At 38.9% G+C, this 23,848-nt stretch overlaps 1 protein-coding gene across 1 annotated transcript in view; it reads right to left on the bottom strand.

Annotated features, from left to right (window-relative positions):
- The window catches only part of POU6F2 (POU class 6 homeobox 2), a 323,217-nt gene that overhangs the window by 298,351 nt on the left and 1,018 nt on the right, over positions 1-23,848 (bottom strand). The window lies entirely within an intron of this gene.

Genomic DNA, 23,848 nt, shown 5'->3' with positions numbered 1-23,848 from the left:
GGGACATCAAGATAAGCTGGCACCAGCAACTCACACCTTGGTTGCCACCTTCACAGACCATCAAGCAACATCATCCATATCTCGATCATTCATCAACCATAAGGATCTATAGAAATTGGACATTAACATATGAACTGAGAAAAGAACTCTTTTCTGCTTGGTCGGGGAAACTCCTGAATTTGTATAGCTGGTCGGAAAACAATGAGAAATATGGGGAAATACTGCCGAGGGCAGAATAAAGTATATAAAACCCAAGCCCCGAACCGGGCAAATTTGTGAACCATTGGGGGAGATAGCAGGCTGCCAGACCCTGTATCTCACAGTTCACCCTTGGCATTTTCCCGGGAAAACTCTGTCAAGTTTCTCTGCTGTTGGTGGGTTTTTGAAATTCTGTGATTTGATCTTTATTAATAAACCAAATTATTATTTTAATTGGAATATCATATTGGCATTTATAATAGATATGATTACATATTATTATAAAGTAATATTTGAGGGCAAAAGCTCTGTAAAATTGAATGAGTTTTTGCAAGATGCTTTTTCCTTCCCAGCTGTTATTCAACTCACCTAACAATTAAATGACTGTCAGTACTTGTTTTAATTTAATGGCATTTTTAAAAACTTTTTTTTGAGGAAAACATATATCATCACATACCAGATGATTTTGGGAAAAACAATCAAGATAAAATTTCATGTGCAGAAAAAAACCTCTTTTGACTATTTTATAGAAATGAGCTGTGCTATTAGACATGTACCCCTCCTCTTCCTCTGTTGGAGGACAGTTGGAGCATTTCCAACCATCAGCCTTGATACATTGCTTAGAACACTTCTTTTACCATTCAAAATTGCAGGCTTCTTAATTTGCAATTTACAATTCATTTTCCAGAGTTAACCTCCAACAAGAATTTTAAAAAATGCTTTTTTTAAAGAAATTATTTGCTTTTAATTGCTGTATAATGAAATGCACAGTTCATATTTCCTTACTTAAGAATTATTTACAAGTGTTTAGTAAGACTTTCCAGTGTAGCTCATAGTACTTGCCTTCCTTTATTGCACTTAGAGAGAAAACAGGCTTTAGAGTGGCTGCCTCAGCCTTTGACATATAATTTTTAAATGCATAAGTCAGAGCAAGTATATGCCAAATGAGAAACTAGGCATCAGAAGACACACAGACAAATTTTAAAAGCCTAACCAGGAAGAAGAAACCCACACACTGACAATTACGAGATTCATAGAATATGCAAGTACAGCTGAAAAACAGAAAATTCTTTATAAGTTTTCCTAAATTATGTGGATGAAGGCATGCCAGGCAATTCTTCCATTAAAATAAATTACTGTAAAATGTACAAGATCCCTCCAGATACCAAACGCAGTTTTGCATTGCTCCAAATCCAAGAAGTGAAAAGATAATTAAGTTTCTCATTATCTTGGTTTGAAAGGCAGGTATCTGCCAAGGAATGCAGGAACCTCCCCTGGAATGGAGAATATGATCCCCTTCCCTCTGAATTATAATAACTTTGAAAATATGGGACTTGCAGGCAAAGATATGGGGAAAGGAATAATAGTTCTTTACTACTATGTGTATGTATAACAAGGCAAGCAAATGACAACAATGGCAGCAACAACAAACAAGAAGAGAAAATGCAATTAAGTGTCTTCCCGCTCTTTAATTTCCCCTTTGTTGTAGTTCCAGTCACAGCTGGCAGGGCCGCTGGTGGCTCCTGGTCGGGCAGGGCAGGTGCGATGATTCCCCCGCGGCTGCAGGGGGCGCTGTGGCATGAGCTCAGAGACCACCAGGTTCCTGACGGCTTGGCCTGGACGGGAGGTCACAGGCAGCAGCTGGTCACAATTGTCAGGCTACCCTACAGAGGTGGCTCATAAGGGGACGCGCCCCCCGCCCCCCCCACCCCCCTGCCACCCCCAAAGTCTGGGAAACAAAAACAAAGTGATTAAGGAGACTTTCAGTGCAGGAAAATCGCAGCAGACCGAGGTCTCGGGGTCCAACACACAGGAGTGGCTGCGGCAACACGCTGCAGGCAGAGGGTCTGGCAGGAGCCGATCCCGATGTTTTGGCACCAGACACACTGGTTCTGAGCTCTGACTGGTCAGGTGGCAAGCAAAAAAGGCAAACCGCTCCTTCCTCCCCCAAACCCAGAAACTTGACCAGCCCCAAACTTCCGGGGAAACCCACTCACGTTTTCTCTTGCCTTATCCCTTGCAGCTGCTCCCAGTCAGGACCATTTCAATGGAATGTTGTGAACCCAGCTACATCTTTTGTTTTGTATTGATAGTTACTGTATCCTAGCAATATATGGGACAAAATTCCATGAGGAAAAGGAACAAAAGGAAAAACCCTAACCTCCAGCACTGATTTATGAGATACTTGTAACAATTATAATTTAGGAAATACTTGTAATAATTTAAAATCCTTTCAGGTAACACTAACTCTAATTCCTAAAAATTGGGATAAGCGATAATTCCCATTTGTACAGCAACAATAGTTTATCAGATGAAAATGGCTAACTTCTGAGGTGGAAAAAAACCAACATGGATTAAACCTATCTCTTCAGAGGAACTGAATCAACATGTTAATGTCCAATTATATTATACTTAAGCAAGGATTGTAAGCATCTTGAAATCCATGTGTCTGACTGGAGGCTTACGTACAGCTAGCATCTTATACGAACAAATAGCTTTTAGATTGCATAGGTTTTATAACAGAAACAGATAAACAGAAGTAAATATCTTGGATATTCTTTAGAAATTAATTATTCACTTGTGCATATTTCTATATGATATTTCATTTAAAGATAATCAGATGACATTTGGATGACTCAACACTAACCACAAAGATATATTCATGTTGATAAGGACAACTGCATACCCACAACCTGTGGAGCAGGATGAGAAGAGTACTGTGGAAGAATCCCACACAGACCTCATTTATCCAGAGGTTAGGCCATACTCCAGTGAAGGATGGCAGCATACTCTGAACTTTAAGGGCATAACTGACTTCAGCAGGGCTTTTCCCATACAAGCAGGGCTCAAAACTATTGTGACTAGAACATTATTGAAGCAGATTCATTTGATCCTGACAGTATATAATTTGAAGGTTGCTGCCACAGCAATTTTAATGTATCAGAGGGTCCTAATGTACATTTCACGAAAATGTGTGTAGTGACACTAAAATATTACATAAAGCATAAAAATTCTGTATTAAATATTTTCCTAAGTATTTAATTAACAAGTATGTTGTTTTGAAAATTCTTGTTGCTCCTGAAGCAGTGAATGGTTACACCAAAATGCAGTTACTACCAGAAAGCAAAAGGGAGCAATAAAAAGATATTCATCCTTGGAAGATGAGGTTCCTTAAACCTTTGAGAATGAGCATGTAGGTTTTGGAGCTGTTGGGGTTTTTTAACTTCCTTCATGGTACACTGGGTATTTATTAGTCAATACACAGCTTTTGGAAGTTAGAAATTTTTCCTTAATCTCTGTTCATCGAGATCATTCAGAGCAGCTTTGGAATTTTTGTGTCTCCAGCACAGACTTTCTGTACCTGTAACTACTATAAACTCTCTAAGCAATATCAGTTAATGAAAATATCACTGTTGACTTCAGTAAAGCCAGGATTTTCATCCTTTTTCCACAGACATTTGTAAACCAATGTAATAGATTTGGAGCTTGACAATATAGTATAGCTGTATAATTGCCCTGTATTTTATTTGAACAAATAAGTTTCTATTACGGGATTCCTTACGCAGTAAGATAGGGTTTTCTGCTTCTCTGTAGTGCATTTATACTTGTTATGTAAACATTATTTTTACCAAGCTAAAAAGAGGAGAGCTTTAGAACATGGGGAGATTCAGGTAAACAAAAACAGTCCCTCATTAGCAAAGAATTTTTCTCAACTGTAGAGGCAGAACCCTGCTAAATAGTGATTATTTCTTTACTCTGGGACATGTTCAAAGCACATTGAATCATGCCACAAACTTCAACAGATTTTTGGATTAGTCCTTAATTAGTATTTACAGTTGGTCTGACTGTCTCATGGTAAAGCTTTGTTTAGCAATATTGATTATGGCATGTTTAGCAACAAAATCAGAACCATGCATACAGCCCATGTTTTGAACAAGGTTCTGTAATAGTTGATGGCGCTATGGCATTCTACATTCTAGGTCTTGTCTCCCTTAGTACAGACTGAAGTAATCTTTTGCTTAATCTGGAAAAGCTGGCAGCCCATGGCTTGGAGAGTTTCATTCTTTGCTAGGTTAAGAACTGGCTGGATGGCTGGGCCCAGAGAGTGGTGGTAAAAGGTGCTGCATCAAACTCGTGGCCAGTTCGTAGTGATGTCTCTCAGGGACATGTTTATGGGTCCAGTCCTGTTTAAGATCTTTATTGACAATCTGGATGAGGGGATCAAGTCTACCATTAGCAAATTTGCAGAAGACATCAAGTTGGGTGCAAATGTCAATCTGCTGGAGAGTAAGAGAGCTCTGCAGACCTACCTGGACAGGCTGGATCGATGGGCTGAATCCAACAATATAAAGTTTAACAAGACAAGTGCCAGGTCCTGCACTTTGGTCACAACCACCCCCTGCAGCACTACAGGCTGGGGACAGTGGGGCTGGATGGTGGCCAGGCAGAAAGGGACCTAGGGGTACTGACTGGCAGCAGCCTGAACATGAGCCAGCATTGTGCCCACATGGCCAAGAAGGCCAATGGCATCCTGGACTGGATCAGGAATAGTGAGGCCAGCAGGAGCAGGGAAGTGATTCTTTCTCTGTTCTCAGCAATGGTGAGTCCACACCTTGAGTACTGTGTCCAGTTCTGGGCCCCTTAACTTAGGAAGGATGTTGAGATGCTGGAGCATGTCCAGAGAAAGGCAACAAGGCTGGTGAAGGGTCTGGAACACAAGCCCTGTGAGGAATGACTGAGGGAGCTGGGGTTGTTTAGCCTGGAGAAAAGGAGAGTCAGGGGAGACCTTATCACTCTCTACAGCTACCTGAAAGGAAGTTGTAGCCACGTGGGGGTTAGTGTCTTATCCCCAGGCAACCAGCAACAGGACAAGAAGAGAGTCTTAAACTGTGGCAGGGAAGGTTTAGGCTGGACGTTAGGAAGATTTTTTTCACAGAAGGAGTGATTGGGCATTGGAATGGGCTGCCCAGGAGCTGGTGGTGTCACCATCTCTGGAGATGTTTAGGAAAAGACTGAATGTGGCACTTAGAGCCATGGTCTAGATGACAAGGTGGTGTTAGCTCATGGGTTGTACTTGATGATATCAAAGGTCTTTTCCAACCAAGATGATTTTGCTGGAAAACAGTAAATACATAATGAATGAATTCTCTGAACTCCATCTCCTGATACTGTTACCCCTGCAAAGGGGTAATACTGGAAAAACACCTGAAAGAGGACAATCTTCTAGACTGGAAACAGCACCTGGTAGAAACACAAAAATATGGAAGAAAGTAGGTGTTTCAGAAGCTATTGATGCAAGCACACATTAACATCTGTGATCTATTCTCTAAATGAGAAACACAGTGAAAAAGCAGCCTGCACACTTGCATCTATAGAGCTATATTTTTTCACCTTTTGGGCTATCAGAGGACAATGGAAGTCTCCGAGCACTGCTGATATCCTGCCCAAGCTCCACACTGGAACTGATGCAATCTTTTAATCCACTGGCAACACATTCTTTACTTCCATATACAGACTGGCATGTAAAATTGCTAGGCTCAACTGCATATTTTTCCATTTCATCTGACTGGTAACTGAAGAGCTCAGAAGCAGAAGCATGTTGCATTTGTAAAACACTTCAGAATATATAAGTACACTGAAGAGAGATTCATAAAATCAGTTGAGTTGTAAGGGATCCCATTGGGATCATCAAGTCCAGCTCCTGGCCCTGTACAGAACAGCCCCAAGAGTCACACCATGTGCCTGAAAATGTTGTCCAAGTGCTTCTTGAGACATGTCAGACTTGGTGCTGTGACCACTTCCCTGGGGATCCTGTTCCAGTGCCCAATCACCCTCTGGGTGAAGAATCCTTTCCTGATATCTAACCTAAAACTCCTCTTGCTCATCTTCATGCAATTTCCTCAAGTCCTCTCACTGTTCATGAGTGAAGAGATCAGTTCCTGTCCTTCCATTTCCCCTTGTGAGGATGTTGAAGAGCACAATGAGGTCTCTCTTCATTCCACTCTTCTCCAGGCTGAACAGACCAAGTGACCTCAGCCACTCCTTGTATGGCTTCCCCTCAAGGCCCTTCACCATTCTCATGGCCCTCTGGACATTGATGCTGGCTAGATGCCAGGCACCCACCAAAGCTACTCCCTCACTCTCCTCTGCAGCTGGCCAGAGTAGACAAAATATAATAAAGGGTTCATGAGTTGAGACAAGGACTGGGAGAGATCCCTCATTAAATACCATCATGGGCAAAACAGGATAGAATTAAAGATATATGCTTAACTTATTATTAAGAAGATCAGAGCATGACAATTGGAAATAAAATAAAACCTTAAAAACATCTTCTTCCTATCCCTCCCTCCTTCCCAGCTCTACCTCCTTCCCTAGTGGCACAGAGAGGTGAGGAATGGGGGTTATAGTCAGTTCCATTGCTTTTCTGCTGCTTAGGGAGAGGAGTCCTCCCCCTGCTCCAGCATGGGTTTCCTCCCATGGGAAATAGTTCTCCATTAATTTCTCCAGCATGAGTCCATCTCAAGAGCAGCTGCTCCCTGTGAACTGCTGCAATGTGAGCCCATCCCACAGGCAACAGTCCTCCCCAAACTGCTGCAGGATGGGTCACTCTTCCATGGGGTGCAGTTCTTCAAGGACAGGCTGCTCCAGAGTGGGCTCCTCTCTCTGTGGGAAGGAAGTCACACCCTCCTCTCAGGCATCCACCTGCTCTGGTGTGGGCTCCTCCATGGGCTGCAGGTGGATCTCTGCATGCCCTTGGTCTTCCATGGGTTGCAGGGGCACAGCTGCTTCACCATGGTGTGCACCACAGGCAGCAGTGCCTGGAGCACCTCCTCCCCCTTCTCCTCTGACCTGGGTGTCTGCAGAGTTGTCCTCCTCACATATTCTCCAGTCTTCTGTGGCTGCAATTACTTCTGCACAGTAACTCTTTTTTTTCCCCTTTCCTCTTAAATCTGTTATCACAGAGCTGTTCCGTGTCCCATCATCTCTAATTAGCCCAGCCGTAACCAGTGGCACATCCTTAACTTTGGAGCTCCCAGGGATTGGCTCTGCCAGACATGGAAAAAGCTTCTAGCAGCTCCTCACAGAAACCACCCCTGTAGCCCCCCCCACAACCAAAGCTTGGCCATGTAAACCCAAAACACTCTCCTATGGATGCTAATAGCTTCATGTCTTTTTTATATTGAGGTAATCTAAAGTACTCATACAACTCAAGGCAAAGCAGCACTGGTGCAGATTCTTTAAGAAAGACACACTGACATCATACTATTCAAGCATAAGCCTCTTTGACACAGAAGTCTTCTACAAGTGAAGACCATTGTACTAAGTCCAACACACATTCTGTTGAGAAGAAAGCTTGTTAGCAATACTGTAATGCAATACTTGATTAACCACAATAAAGTATAGACTCCCAATCCAGTTTTTGCCTGTGATTTAAATGGAGTCCCGTAGTATGAAGCTGTTGTACGAAAACTTAAGTTTGAGAATGCATCTGGCTGTCTCATCTTTGCAGCTTAAATGTCAAGACTTTCATCAGGCTGTGGGGAAAAAGAATGCAATATGAACAGGTTACACCCATACCCATACATGCACTGACAGAATAATTATTTTTTTGCTCCTCCTTTTAGGAACAGCTTCTAAAGCTCTCCATTAATTTTCACATGTTATCTGTCCTTCCTCTTTGAAGAAAACTTTTCCACCTATCAAAAACCAGCTGGTTTCTTGCAGGGGGATTGTTGTGGTTGTGGTTCAGCCTTTAAGCCATAATCCATGAGAAAGACACTACCAAAACTAAGAAAAATGAATCACACACTTTTGCCAAGCTTGAACTACACAGAGAACACAGAATTACAGAATTCTTAAGTTTGGGAGGAACCTCTGTAGATCATCTAGTCCAGCACTCTGCAAAGACAGCTTATACAGGAATGCATCCAGCTGGGAGAGAGACTCCACAATCTCCCTGGGCAGCCTCTTCCAGTGCTCTGCGACCTTCAATATTAAAGAAGTTCTTCTTCATGTTGAGGTGGAACTTTTTGTGATTTAGTTTATGGCCATCATTTCTTGTCCTGCCACTGGGCACCATGGAAGAGTTTGTCACCATCCTCTTGGCAACTTCCTTTGAGATATTTCTGTGCATCAGGCCCAGCTTCCACAGTCTCTCCTAATAAGAGAGATGCTCCAGACTTCTAATTATCTTTGTTAAGATAGGGCCCTCTGCTGGGTCCTCTCCCTGTCTTTCTTGTACTGAGGAGCCCAGAACTGGACACAGCACTCCAAATGTGGACTCACCAGGGGGAATAGAGAGGAAAGATCACCACCCTCGTGGTGTGCTGGACACATTCTTCCCACACTCTTACATGCTGGAGAAGAGGCCATCTCTTTTTCATGGATCTCTGAACTGTATTTCATAACTGATTTGGGAAGTAACTCAGAAAGAAATCACAATCTTTTAACAATTGTTACCTGAATATTTTCTGACATGGGACTGCAGCATAAAGTGACTCAGTTATACACCTACACACATCAGATACTGATGTGAGCTTGCCCACAAATCCCATTCTTATCAGATCATTTGTGAGGGGAAAAAAAAGTATTATTTTAGTAAAACTTAAATACTAATTATTCTTTTCTTTCTCTAGCCTGAAGGGAAGATCTGAAATCATGAAATGGGAGGATAGAATATATACTTTATCCTCCTGTGCTTTATCCTTCTATGCTCATGCTGCAGACAGCTGCAGTTACAGTGAGTGTCCAACATGGTATTAACCAAGCCAAAACTGATTCAAAGCAGAAAGATACTGACCAAGAAACAAACAGTCTTTTTAAAAAGCAACTTCAAAAAAATCATTAAATCACATTGAGGGAGGGATTGATACCATGGCCAGCAACACCTCTGCTAACAGAACACGTCTGGATGCAAGTCATGTCTAGAGATAGCTTCATAGACTTGGTTCATGTTCTTGGTTTTGTAAACTTTATCTGAAACACTGTGGGCCCAAATTTGCCACCATATAATTTCTGGTGCCAATCTACCTTCAAAGAATAAAAATGGAATTAAGGGGATTAACATTAATTTTGTAACAGCTAAAAATTTTGTAATGTACTGACACAGAACAGGAAGACGGAATTGAGCCCTGGTTTTATGCTTTTCTCAGTCCTTGGTGCACCACTGCCACAACAATGGTTTGCTGATGCCTTGTAAGATGGGCCCCTGAACTTGTATCTGAGCAGATGCTGAATGGATAAAGGTGAAGCAAAAGGATATAACATGGATCTAGTTTTATTATCCTCAGTTTTCTTGTAGACAAATGTTTCACACAGCTTTCTGCCACCATGTAATCCTGGCTACTGGTCCTAATCTTTTGACCTTTCTGAGTCCTTATTACAATTACTTAAATATATAAAACCATAAAAATTTATTAGAAAAATAACTCCATTTTTCAACCTTACCAAAACACCTCTTCTCTAATTGCCATGCCCTCCATCCACACTGCATCTCCTGCTTTATTCTAGCCCCACCTTTTTCACATCCCCATGTTGGCAATTACTGTTTCCCCATTGCACATCACCCTGGTGTGTACTAGATACCTATTCCCAGCTCTACTTCAGCATGGTAACATTCACTAAATCGTACATGAGATTATATTCACAATTGTAAATAATGCTCAAGAGAAGCCAAGTAACTTTCAGAAAATTGTCCCCTTCTGTCAGAGATAAAATTGGTCTAGTAGAGGAATTAAAGACTTCAAGTTGCTGATAGTAGTAATTATATCTGTTCAAATGATAATCCAATGTTGTTTCTCCATAGGAAACTGAAGCATTTACTTTGCAGTAAAGGGACTGTATTGAACACTTAAAGTGAAAAAAAAAGCACTTGGCTTTGCCATGCTTCCATTTTTAACATTGTAAATAACTAGTTGAGGCAGTGGAGAATCAAGAGCCGAGCATCCCGTATTATAGGGGTTTAATGTGTCTACTTTGTGCAAAGTCTATATATATCAAAAAATCTCGATGTCAGTCACTGTTCTTGGAAAACTACTGGGTAAGTTGATAGATTTTGTCTGTTGGAAATAGTAATGGCAACATGTATGTAGAAAATTTTCATTCAAAATGAAAATTCAGCTGTGTTAGAACCTTTAATCCTGCCATCCATATGAAAGTGGAATAAAAGCCCGTATGTTTCAGTCTGACATTTTATAAGCAGGACAGTTTGAGTGGTTTAGTCAAAGTTACTTTTTCTTTAAAAATTATATTTTTTCATCATTTAAAATCATGCAAAGACAACAACTCCTGCTTAAAAATAGAATAAGACTTTTTTAGAATTTGACATATGGCCCAGAATAAATATATACATGTATATATACATATATGTATATACACATACATACATACATAAACTTCCCACAATTTCTAGGGAGCAAAATAACAGTATATATTAACTATAATATAGAGAAAGAAGTCGCAATAAAAGAACCTAATCTGTGAAGTTGTTACACAAACAATATAGTTGTTTATGTAATTGGAGCATCATTATTATGTATATTTACAAGCAAAACAAATTATTTGAATTATGTCACCTAACAGTGCAAATACTGTTTTCCACATTTTGTATGTGTTGATTTATACATTTTAAGGAACTGAGAAATTTTGCCAGTCAGATTTGCCAGCAGAAATTTCTGAGCAGCAAGGGAACCTACCCCATGGATTTTCTGTTTCTGTCTTTATCCCTAACCAGGTCCAGTCCCCTTTCCATTGTTACTTTCATCTAGGTTTGCCCACACACGGGGCAGGTCCTCTTCCCTATTGTCCCTCACAGTTCCAAACCTCTCTTGGATCCACTCTTCCTTCAGGCTTCTTCTTCTCCATGCCTTGTCACTCTCTAGCCCTGGTTGACTACTTGTGTATTTATTGTTTTACTCCATATCTTTTATTTTCCTTGGCTCTTGTCCTGTCTTCATTTGAATCACGCATTCTCTTTTCTTCACCCCCCTGTGAATACAGTCATGGAGTACATAGAAAAGTAAAAGATCCCTGGTGTCAGCTCTGCAATTTCCCAAGACAGGCATAGTGAGAAGCTAGTATTGCAAGGGGGACAGAAATAATCAGATTGGTACTCCTAAAAGAGGCAAGAAGATATGGGCCTTACTTGGTGCAATGAATAGGACAAAGATACTATGGAATTGGTGCTCATGGAGTTTGGAATTGGATGGAGTTTTTCAGGAAGCATTTACACAATAGATGTGACTCAGATAAGCTGATCCTGTCCATGTGCAGGTGATTTTCTGAGGTTCCTTTCTGAGGTTCCTTTTACTGTGAATTTTCAGGGCATGTAGCTATTTAGAGTTCCAAAGTAAACATGTGCCAACTACATTTCTCAAAGGCTTGGAATATAATCAAGAATGGGTGACTTGTCACAGGATACCTGTCATGGTTGCGGGGGGAGGTGAATTTTTCCAGGGAGACGTGAGCAAGCTAATCAGTGATCAGCTTTTCTGCTAGCACCTGGATTAGTCACTCGGAGGTTTGAACACGCCTCTGAAGACACAAAGAGTTAAAAGCAGGACTCCAGGGGGGTTCGGTCTCTTTTGGGTTCCAGTTTCAGCAGAGAAACATCTCCTCTCACCTGCTCAGCTTTGGGCTGAGTGGGAGAGGGGAGCCACATGGCCGGGCTCAGGAAAACCACTTGGTGGAACTAAAGTAAGCTGGAGCCCTGGGGGGGGAGAAGAGAGTGGACAGGACTCTGGAACTGAGCTGCCCCATCTAGGATGGAGGGGTAGAAAACAGTGGAAGTGCTTTCTGTGTGTGCTCACCCCCCCACTCCCCCTCCGGGAGAAGGTGCCCAGCCACGTGGGAGTTGCCGAGCCTGAGAGTGCCTGAGCCTGCAGCCCTGCCGAGAGATAGAAACTGTTAACCCTTGCTTGGCAGAAAGAAACTTTTCTTAGACATTGATTCTCATAACTGGTAGTTTCAGAAGAGAGAGAAAAATAGCCTAGGACCGAGATGATAAAGTACGATTAGAAAGAACCCAATGGGCAGGGAATTGAAGAAGAGTGGCTTCTGAGCTGGACTTTTCTTGCATAATGTTAGCCATAGACTGAACTCAAGCCTCCTTTGAACATAAACTGCATTTTGGGTAGATACAGCTGCCTTTGCTTTTGTTACAGTGACTGGCACTTTAAGAGTAGAGCAAGCAGAGAAGAGAGGGGGAGGGTGTGGTAGCACCCTCTGCCCTCAGGGGAGACCTGCTCTTGAAACCCTCGGCCCCAGGGGAAAAAGGGAGAGAGCTCGGCATGCAAGTATCTTTAAAAGAGCCCTGTATGCAGCTTCAGCCTATGGACAGCGGTGAGAGTGCTAGACATAAGAAAAAGGAAGTGTCCCCTGGCAGACTTCTCTGGGCGGTGCCATGGGTGACATGGAAACACATAAGGGGTGGACCCGTGTTTTCTGAGGAGCAGTCTGTGGTGCAAGAGAGACTTCTCTCTCCCTTACTGAATTAAAGATTGGGGTTTTTTTGAGTGGTGATTGTTTGATTTAAAACCCAAAAGTTTGGTCTGTAGAAAGTAATGTGTGGAGAGTAGAAACTAGAGGAAGAAATGTTCTGAGAAGTTTTTATTTCTGTCTCTGTGTGTGTTTAAGAGTTTTCTGTCTCTGTTCTTATGTAATGTAATAAAGTTTTGGTTTTTTTGTTTTCAAGATTTAAGCCTGCTCTGCTCTGTTCCTGATCACATCCCACAGTAGTTGTTAGAGAAAAAACATATTCATGAGTGCATTAACATCTGGCCAGTGTTAACCCTTGACAATACCTGAAGAGACATGTCAAGCCCAATGCTCCTACTCCTCACCACATTTAGAGTTCTGCTCTTAAGTATGACATCTTTTTAAAATGGTCAAAAAATACCCCATATTTCCCTATTTTCCTTGAGAACCACTGAAATATTTCAGCATAAATTTGCTTCAAAAGTATTCAGGAAAAGTTAGCCAACCAGGTGGAAATACTAAGAGCAGCAGCAAAGGTCTTAAAATAGGAAATACTGGGCTACTTCAATTATAGAAGGTTCTACAAGTTCTGCCAATATTTTTCCCTTAGGCTCTCACAAAATGGGGAAGCAAAGAGAGAAATATCTCACAACTTCACAGAATCCCTTAAGCCTCCTATGTTCCCATTTAAAAGGGATTATGAAATAAAATGGAGTAGGAAGCTCCTCAGAATTTCAAAGGAAACTCTTATGTCAATGCCAAAATTGCTATTTTAATATTTTTCCCATGTCTGACTAATTTTAAGGTATTCATTATTAGCATAACTGTCATTCTTTGCTTTGCTTTTTTCTTTTTGCTGTTTTTATTCACCCTCTGACTTGGAGTTGAAGAATGCAGCTTGCAATAGAAAGTATAGAAAGAGAGAATTTAATTGATGTTAATTCCTATGGATTTCATTTGTTTTCTTTTTCACTAATCCGGGTACACTAACTGAATAATGCTCTGGAAAGACAGATCTTTGTCAAATGTCACACCAAGCAACACTACAGCCCACAGAGTTTAAAAAAAAAAAAAAAAAAAAAAAAAAAAAAAGGAGAGAACTAGATTAAGCCTTTTGTTTTTAAGCATACTCATTTTAAATCCAAACTGATTGAGAAAGCAGCTCTGACTACTATGGTTTGAGTACTGGTCTCTTCCCTCCCTTTCATGTTTTCATCACTGCCAGCAAAGACAGAGATGGAGGCAAATAAAACAGGATTTGGACCTTTCACCTGATCTATTAATGGATATCTGTTCGTAACTAAATAAGGCTTTCTCCTTCCTCTTTTCCCCTAGTCTGATTTCTGCCTACTACTTTTTGTTTTTTATCTGAAAAAAATGGAAATTCTATTCCATTTATTTGGACTCTGTATCTATTTACATCCAGGTGGGTTTCTACCATTCATGGAAATATAAAAGAACTTTAAAGTATGCATAAATAAATTACTCTTACAACCCACTTTACAGCTGGTTTGTACTTCCAGACGGTATAAAGACGTGCCAGTATAAAGCAGCATTAGGCTACTATCTCCAGTGGTTGAACTTCTCAAAAAAGATAAATAACCAAACACAAGCATTATTAAAATTAAAAAATAACTACCATTTTTAGTGAAATTTTTCTTTTCAGATGCCAATTTCAGTCTCATTTTTCCAAAATCAAGGAAAAAAAAAAATTTTTTTTACAGTTTGCTTTGCAGAACTGGTTGGGAAAAAAACAAAAAGCTCAGTATGAGGAGAGTATAATTAATATCAGTCAGGATGGAGCACACTGGGTTTAATTTTAGTGTTCTTCTCTTTCTCTTTCTGTGTCTTCTTTCTGGTTATCTTAGAAATCACTAATTATTCAAACATTGTAGACTACACTGGTAAATTTGCCCATGTAATGGTTTCTGAATTTGACAGAAGAAACTTAAAGGCTGCTGGTGATCGTGTTTGTCCAATGTAACTCTGTTTAGCTCCACAGATTTACTTCTGACGAATCCTGGTAAATATCAGATAGAAAAGAGACCCCCAAGAACCCACCCTGAACATGCTCATGTTATCCGTTTGAGGTTTAGTGTGCTTTTATCTATATTCTTGGGGAAATATGAAGCTACTTTGCAGCAGTTTTTAAATTAAAAGTGTAACTGAAATTTACCTATATAACTTAATATTTGTTGTATCAGAAATGAAAGACATCATTATACCATAGAGGTAAAAAAATTCTCAACGCACTGGCCAGATCAAAAGCACAGATCTTTGTGCATATCTTAATTCAACAAAATGCTGTGGTACTTCATGGTCAGAAGGAAATATGCCCTCAGAAGCATCTGTTTCTTCTGTGTCCTTCATGAGAGTCAAAAGGTACTTTACAATCCAATCCAATCCTGGATATAACCTTTTAAATAAATAAACCATGGTTTAAGGATTTAGAAAGCACTAGATCAAAGAATGTAATCTTTGAGATCTAATAACTACAGTGATGGGTCTAGCATAAGGACATGAGCAGAGTAGAACAAAGGTTTGCTCAACATCCACAGTGCCTCTTGGGTTAAAATTCATTACAGAGTCACTCTAAATCCCTAGTTAGGGGGCAACCCTAAATTTCTCTTCTTGCTAAAGTCCAGCATGAATTTGAAAAATAAACAGAAACAATATATCTTAGGGAAAGAAACTGCAATCTTCAGTTTCTTTTCTGCAGTTGTTTGACTATTCAAAATCCAGGTCTTATTTTCCGAACACCTGCCAATTTCAGTTTCAGCCTCCCATAGGCTGCATATCTCAATACTCACACACACACACACAAAGAGAGAGGGATTTCTACTGTCCAAGATTAACTTAGTGGAAATGGAGAACTGGCTTGTTTTTTTCCAGCAGTACTTGTCTATATCCTCTTGCAATCATAGAAGATCCAAGCCTTTAGCATTACATTGTCTAATGCACAATCTGCTGCTCATGTAAGCTTTCCAAATAAGTTTTGGGGATACTTATGGATGTGCTCAAATAGTTCCATGATCAGCCTTTAAATAAGCAATAGCACCAAAGCAACAAACAGATAGCTGTGTTCAGAGCTATTGTGAACCCTTCACATGCTCTTTTGGAGCACTCCAAGGTTGTCATCTGTCAGGCTTTGAAATTGTAAGTGTTGCTCACCAACTTGGACACAAAGTTTTCTTGCCTACTTTGGTGACAAGCTGGATCAGGTGGTGAGTACCGCACACAGACTTCTTGTGGAAAAATCTTGTTATCTTTCTTTATTTCCCACCATGGGCATTACAACACACAAACCATCACTTCTGCCTACTGCTCAACCAGCATCTTGTCAAATCTGGCTGCAAGATTAAGCTTCCCCAATTCTGAATTCAATACTGCAACCCTAAGGACATAAGAATCAAACTGGAACACTCTGGGTTTTGGAGTTGTTTTTTTTCCCTCTTAATGCACAAAATTGTTTCTGCTCCAAGATCATAGTTTGCCCTGACTATAATGATAAATCATCATGACTGACACTAAGCAAAATGAGTTTGATATTTTCTGCTTTATCCTTCCACATTAGAAGCCACTTTTACATTTGCCACAACTTTCAACTTGTCTTCCAAAAAATTAGAACTCTAAAAATCAGATATTATTTCTGCTTTGTATAATCCATTTGAAAAATGTGAAGCACATTTTGTACACAGAAAGGGATGGGCACAGCAAAAGGAAGATAAGGTCTAATGGACAGCAATCTTGCAATAACTGTTGGTTTCCTATAGCAGCAAAATTCTTCTTTATTCCAGATTATTTTATTTCATTGGAACAGTGTCCTGCCTAACAAAGCCAAGGGGAAGTCCAGGACTCCAGATGCATTCAGCACTTGGCAGCATCTGGTTCTCATTGCAAAGGTTACAGACCCAATGACAATGTCTCAGAAATACCTGACTTAATAATTATCAGAATTATTTGCATTTTTTGCCTTTTTATTTTTTTTTTTAAAGATGGATTCAGTCCACCCTTAAAATGTGCTACAATCAGGCACATTTCTCCATTGGTATAATTTAAAAATCCCAAAACAATGGCAGCCTTTCATGTGACATACTATGAAAAAAGAAAGCTGATGCTAGTTTGCCACTGATGGGAGAAAATGTGATTTTAATTCATAAACTTCAAACAAGGATATTAAACATTCTAGTCTTTGATATGGTATATTCAGTCTTAGTCTGTGCTGCAAATCTATATTTAGCTATTTATTTTTCCCCTCCCAAAAAAGGATGTCTTTCAGGAATGGGCTAAAGCCATCAGCTTTTTACTCTGGTAAAACATCATTGCACTTGAAACGTAAGAAAAGCTCAAGTTAAAACTGTGTTAGAGTTCCATAAGTTGGATTTGTAAGTGAAAAAGTGGTTAGACATGTAAACAGTTTAGTGAAAAGTACAATATTCTGATACAGAAGTATCACTTACAGTATGCCCAACAGCAGTTGTGTAATTCTATTAACATGACTTTCACTAATCTGCTTGCAAAAAACTCATGCTCTGTTATTTTCTCTTTCTTGAAACTTGTTTCCATAGCAGGGGGTAGCTAAAACACACTTTTGTCTTCTACTGTTGTTCCTGTAATATTTCCTTTTTGGAAGTGCCATTCCATAGCTGGACTGTGTCTTCCAAATGCACATGACTCCAAGATCCCTGAAAATACTAGCAACTTATAAAATAAGTCACTTCATGGAATCAATGACTGAAATAGCACAAAGTTCCATTTTACCATTTTTATTTTTCTTTTGCTTAAGGTCCTATTTCCCTTTACAATGCCCCTCCCCATCTGTCTATTCAGAACCCCATCCTGGAATGAGTTACCTTTGGGAATAGGTAACATTTACCAAGTAGCTTAAATGACACTCACTGGAAATATCACGGGGCCAAAAATTACTTTCTCAAGTCTGATTTTGTAGCACTGCTTGTCAAATTATTTGATTTCTTTTACAGTAAGGTGGCACAGGAAAGCCCGCCAAGACAAGACCTATGTGTTTTGACAAGAAAAACTATCAGGGTTTTGCCCTATAAATCCTCATTCACATGTGCAAAGGACATGGGACAGCTGTAGATCTACAGCAAGAGAGCAAGATGCATTTATGAGGCCCTCATCTCTGAAAATGATTTCTTCAACTTTAAGTCATTAAACAGTATCAATTGCTATTACTCATGTGAGTAAAAGTTAGTCAGGGATATTTTGCCATATATAGTAAGATATATACAAATATAGATTAAAAAAACAGGCTTATCAGTAACTACAAAATCCATTCTAAACAGCTTGAGAAAATTTAATGTATATCATTTGCCATGTAAGGATTGTTTGAAAGAAAGATTTTTTGCATCCCCTCTTTCTCCTCCCAACTTTTTTTTTTATGGAGCTTTCTCCCACTACCTCTTTTAGGAATGGCTAGAAACGTAGAACAGTCCCTTGATCTTCAAAATTTTCTTTTGATCTAACAGTTAGATAAAGCACTACTGCAGAACATCACTACCAGTCAACAGAGAATCAGCAGCAAACATCAACTAATATTTCTCTTTTGAAGAGAAAGTACTACACATCACAGAGTTTCGAAGCCAACATTGAAACAAAACCCCTGAAGTGATAGTCCATTTACCTGTAGACCTGATATCCTCAAAAAGTAAGTGTTCAAGACCCTTGAGTTACTATCTTTATTCCTAACAGCCAGTTCTAATTGTAAAACAGTTTGAATAACATTTGTGTAGTTAGCATTTAAGCCTGACTTTGTTATATTTATTAGCTGTAGAAATAACACAATAGGCTTGTTGGACCAGTTCCTGTCAATTGTTACAAATATGAGGAGTCCCATTGAATTCAGTATCATTCTGTGCACTTGAAGATTTAGCAATTGCAGACTTCTTATGGGCTTAAGTGATTTGCTCACCAACTTTTAGGTACTTGCTTAAGTCTGGTTAAGTTTAGTGAGAGATAAATATGCACATAATCAAAACTGCCTGATCTGAGGTTCTTCCATTTTTATAATTTCAGAATAAAAAGCTATGTTACTAATGTTGCTGAATGATGTAAATCACAGGAAAAAATATTTTGCTGTCTTCATCTAATGTTGAAAGTGCTGTATACAATTTCTCTTCGATTGTCCTTTTATTTTCTTCCATTTGAGTTGCAGTTTAGATCAGAGAAGAAAAATAAAAGTCTTGTTACAGCTACAGGTCACTGTAAGATAAGAGGCTCAGCAGCCACTTCTATGCACTGTACACACAAAAATGGGCCAGACTGATATTTCATTTATCAGTCTAGAATCTAGGAAATGTAACAGAGGTACTTGAATGTAAATGCATTGCCAAAAGATAATAATCTGCATCACTGGAGGAGTGTCACTTGTCCAGCAATTTAAAGGTCATCTGACATACTTAATTTTTCTCTTACAATTAGAATATAGGGAATATACACAGAGTATAAACCACAGCTTTTTTAAAATTTGACCTCTTAATTGGCTGGCTTGACCCACAGATGAGACTGCACAGTAGTACAGAACAGAAAAGAATGAAGAAATTCAATAAGAAAAAATACTAAAGATGTTTTTAGAAAGCTGATTTCAATTAAAATCCAATTTCGATGTGAAAAGAAGAAAAATCTTTTTAAGCATGAATCAAAATGATAAAAATTCATCTTTTCTGCTGTAAAAACAGAAGTCAACAGAAAAATGCATTCTTTTGCTGGAATCCAGGCCTAGGACCAAAGAATTTACATATATTAAATTAACAAGATCCAAACTCCTCTACAACAAATATTTATACTGTAAAATATTACAGCCACATTCCTGCATCTCCTTACAATAATAATTCTTAGGGACACAGTATTATAGAGAATGTATACAACAGTGAGTTTCTGCAAAGATGGAATGCTTCATTACCAGAGTACCAGCTTGTTCATAAATATTAAAAAGTATGGTTTTGAAGTTTTTCAAACTTATTTCTTACTGTTTACATTGTCTCTCTACTACTGAAAAAAACCAGTCAATGTGTACCTGTCCATAAGTCTCTCCCTCACAGTCTTGAAATGCAGAAAACTGCTGTTTGTGACTGTAAAGGACTACAATATTTGTTCTGGATACACAGTGAGTAGCCAAGGGGACAAGTAGTCTGGCCTTACTTATGCAAGTAGTCATTCTTACAGTGATTCTTGCTTAAAAGAACAGGATTTGTCCCAAACTACAGACAAAAGGGCACAATTCCTTGCTATCTTATAAAAGTGGGTCCTAAATTTACATGTAATGTGGTTATTTTTGTTTGTATATGTTAGAGGCAATTCTTTATATTACATTAGAGCTGGAAGCAGATATTCCAAGAGAAAAATAACTTCTCTACTGCTACAAGAAAAATCACCAACAGCAGATAAAACTTCTGAAAAGTGACCAAAAGTTACAAAAGGAATGGCTTCTCCGAAAAATGTTCTATTGTACTTAATCATGAGAAAGAACAAACAAAAAAAATTTAAAAATGCAACACCCGAAACAGAACACAAAGACCCACACTGGCTGCAGCAATGTATCAGATTCATAAACTGGGCTTCAGAGAACCCTCTATGGGAAAAGAGCATGTTTACCCTTGCATAAATAGCTTTTACTACTTGGTGAAATCATATGGGGGATATCCTTGCAATACAGACATAAACATGCTAAGCTTGTAGAAGGAGAACTCAAACATAGCAATAATAACTGCAAACGCTTATTTGAAGAAGAATGTTACCTAATTTGCTTCCTCTCAATATACAGAGATCTAATTTAAGCTGCTCCCCTCCCCTTTCCCACTTTCCTGTATTTGCAGGAACCAGTGAACACAGAAATGTGCAGCCAGCCTGGGCCCTCAGGCCGGTGGATCAAGATGGCACGCTGGCCTGGCCTCCCCTAGCGACAGCAGAGCCAGAAGGGGGATTGGACACAGTGACCTGTCTGCATGAGATGACACAAAAACAGGAGGGCTGTAATGCTGATGAACTAACCTGTCACTCACAAGCTCAGGTCTGAAGGGAAAAAAAATAATATATATATATAGAGACATATATATATATATAGTAGAGGTTTTAGAAAGCATACAAGGCAGACAAATTACAACATCATTGGAATAATTAGATGACACATTTAATTACCTGTTCATTCAGATGGGCTCAGGATATATAGGGAATATGGCATTAAAAATCCAGCTAGTAGTTTCTATAAGAGCAAAACACAATTGAAGAAATAATGGATATTGCGGTTTGGCATGCAAGGAAGGATGCTACAGACTATTGCTCGCAGGGATCAGGGTTTCATGCCAAACACTCCAGTTATGAATCAAAATCACAATGAGCAATGAGCTTCTAGATCTTGACACACAAGGCAAGGAGGTTGTTCTTTAGAGTACTTGGCTGTTTTATTGCTTGCTTGGGGGAGGAAAAATCCAGAGGGAGGGTTCACAAGCGGTTCTGCACCCTGGACCCAGTACACCCAGGTGCTGGGTAATGGTCAGGATCGTAGCACTCTCCCCACCATGGCCACCACAGTGGGAATCACTGTGGACTGGTGGTTAGAGACAGGTGAAATCCACATATTTTTTAAAAGAGGCCAAAAATGCATTTAATGATGAACAAGTACTTGGTGTTGAAAATGCCTTTAAATCACTATACCCCTGCTATTCCATTTATGTCATACACAGACTAATGCTGGAACTACAAAAAACTGCTAGTGTGTCTGATCTCCATTGCATCAGCTACACATGTACAGTTTGGATTTTTAATTTGCCAAGTTCACATTCTGTTAGCAGTAAACAAGACTGAATTTAGAGCTACATCTGCAGGATTAGTAAAAAAAATTCATTGTCATGGCTGGAGAAAATACAATGCTGACATTAAAAGGCCAAATTATAAACATTTATCCAATTTTGGGGTTTGGAGGTTTGAAAGTTAACAAAGACTCTTAAGAACTTTTTCTCATAGTGTCAGGAAATAAATATCTCTTTTAAAAATAAGCAACTACTAAATATGCAAACCTTAACCATTTATCAATACAAGAGACTTACAGTGTGAAAAGATTTTCTGCCATTGAGCTTGCCTTTTGATAACTATTTTCTCTTAAAGTTCATACAGAAAGTCTATGTCAATTTTCAGCAAAGTGTGGTAATTATACCAATTGCCCTGAGATTCCCACATTTTAACTAACTCTTATTATACAAGCAGAAAATGCATAATTTTTTAGCAGAAAAAATACTTTTAAACTTTTTAATCTGTCTTAACACATAGCTAATAACAACCAAACACTGGACAATTAATCAAAAAAAAAAATTTAAAATTTTTGTGGGTTTATGGACACATTTTGATGTGCACACTTACATATATGAAATGTAAATATGCACGCATGCTGATCTGAAAAAAATATTTGCAGCACCTAAGATGGTAAGTTTCAGAAAAATAACATCTATAAAGTCTGACACAGAAAACCCACAGAAGTCAGTCACCTAAAATACCTAAATTTATTTTTCTTTTAAGTACATGCTCTTGCTATTAATTTCAGGAAATGAAATACACTAACATATGACCTAAACATTTTTCCAGACATTCACTGGACTTTTTAAATTCATGAAATATGGAATGTTACACACAGAAAAAAAACATTCTTCTATCATTTCCAGCCTCAAAACCACTTTCTGAGAGTTGGTAAGCCTTAAACATAAAATAGCTAACTTACACTTTCTTACATGCGAAAACAGAAGTTACATTAAAGAGATATTACAAGCTTTTAGATTTATAAAGATTTCAGGGTACCTTTTCTTTCAAGTGTACTTGCTGAAAACCTTGCCATTGTATCTGTCTTAGAATCATTAAATATATTTCTGTAAGACTGAACAAGTAAAACAAAAAGGTAATTAACCCTAAAATATATCTTTTTGCACAGTGTAGTACTGGCAAGCATGCCCCACTTTTTAGGTATAAGTCAGCCTAATAGAAAGCTGTTAATGTTTGGAGGATTTTTAATAAAAAATGTATCTTCTATTTTTAAAATATTTAAAGCAATAAAAGTCTGTGGTAAACATGGTATTACATATTTGACATTTTCCGCCCAGAAATGCATTACTATGTACGATGGTATTAATAAACCATGTGCTTTGAGGGACTTCAGTGCTTTGGCATAATTTTGTTGAAAACAGTGTGTAGAATGCGTATTTTTCTACCATCATATCAACATATAGAAAATAAATACTATGTCATCAGCTCAGCAACATGCGTTCACTATACTGGAAACATATGCAAAAAACCACAAACTTTTGAGAGTTCAAACAATACCCTTTACAAGAGACTGATTTACAAGTCAGTGGTTAATGAGAAAGTGTTGAGCACTTAAATTTTGTTAGAAAAAAACCCAGGCACCCTCATCTGATTCTGACTGCTTTCACAGGAAAACAGCCCTCCCTGTTCATCAGAACAAAATAATTTCTTTCCCCACTTCAGGTTATTATTTGAAGCAAATGAAAAGACAATTATTCTCCTCTCATCTGGCTAAAGCTCAAAACAGCATGGTTAAATCACACATACAAAAACTACAGACTTATCAGAAATCACAAAACAGAAAGAGAAGGACTCACTGACCCATTTGGAAGACAAAGACGACAAAACGGAAAAGCTCTAAAAATCAGCTTGTGAGGCCTTTGAGAGATATTCTTCTGGCATTTCATCACAGCAGCCCCAGACTAGTTCACTTCCCTGGATACAGGGAGGGAGAACTAAATAGAGCTGTTTATTAAAGCTGTTGTGCTGGATTGCATTAGGAAGCACGGGCAGACCACCTGGACCTTTCAGATTGTGGCAGTGTTTAATTTGCAAGCTGCCCCTCTGCAGCAGTAAAGACTACCACATTTACCAAGCTCAATCACACATTATCTGGATTAGGAGTACAAGAAGAAAAAATAATCAAAAAAAAAAAAAACCCACAGCATCTAATACAGGAATACAGTCTATATAAAAATAATGAACAGCATTACAAATAGAAAGCAACTCCCCAGCAAACATAACACTTTCACTCCTCGGTTCTTCTACTTCAGCATATTTAAACAAAACAAAAGAGCAAATTTATAAATACACTGATTTGGTAAAGCTCAGACTGAATTACAAATGGGGTTTATTAGAAGAAAAGGAT

This window comes from Prinia subflava, chromosome 1, assembly GCF_021018805.1.
Source record: "Prinia subflava isolate CZ2003 ecotype Zambia chromosome 1, Cam_Psub_1.2, whole genome shotgun sequence".
In the NCBI taxonomy this organism is placed as follows: Eukaryota; Metazoa; Chordata; class Aves; order Passeriformes; family Cisticolidae; genus Prinia; species Prinia subflava.
Note: the sequence above shows the minus strand (reverse complement) of the source record. Positions and strands in the feature narration are given on the sequence as shown.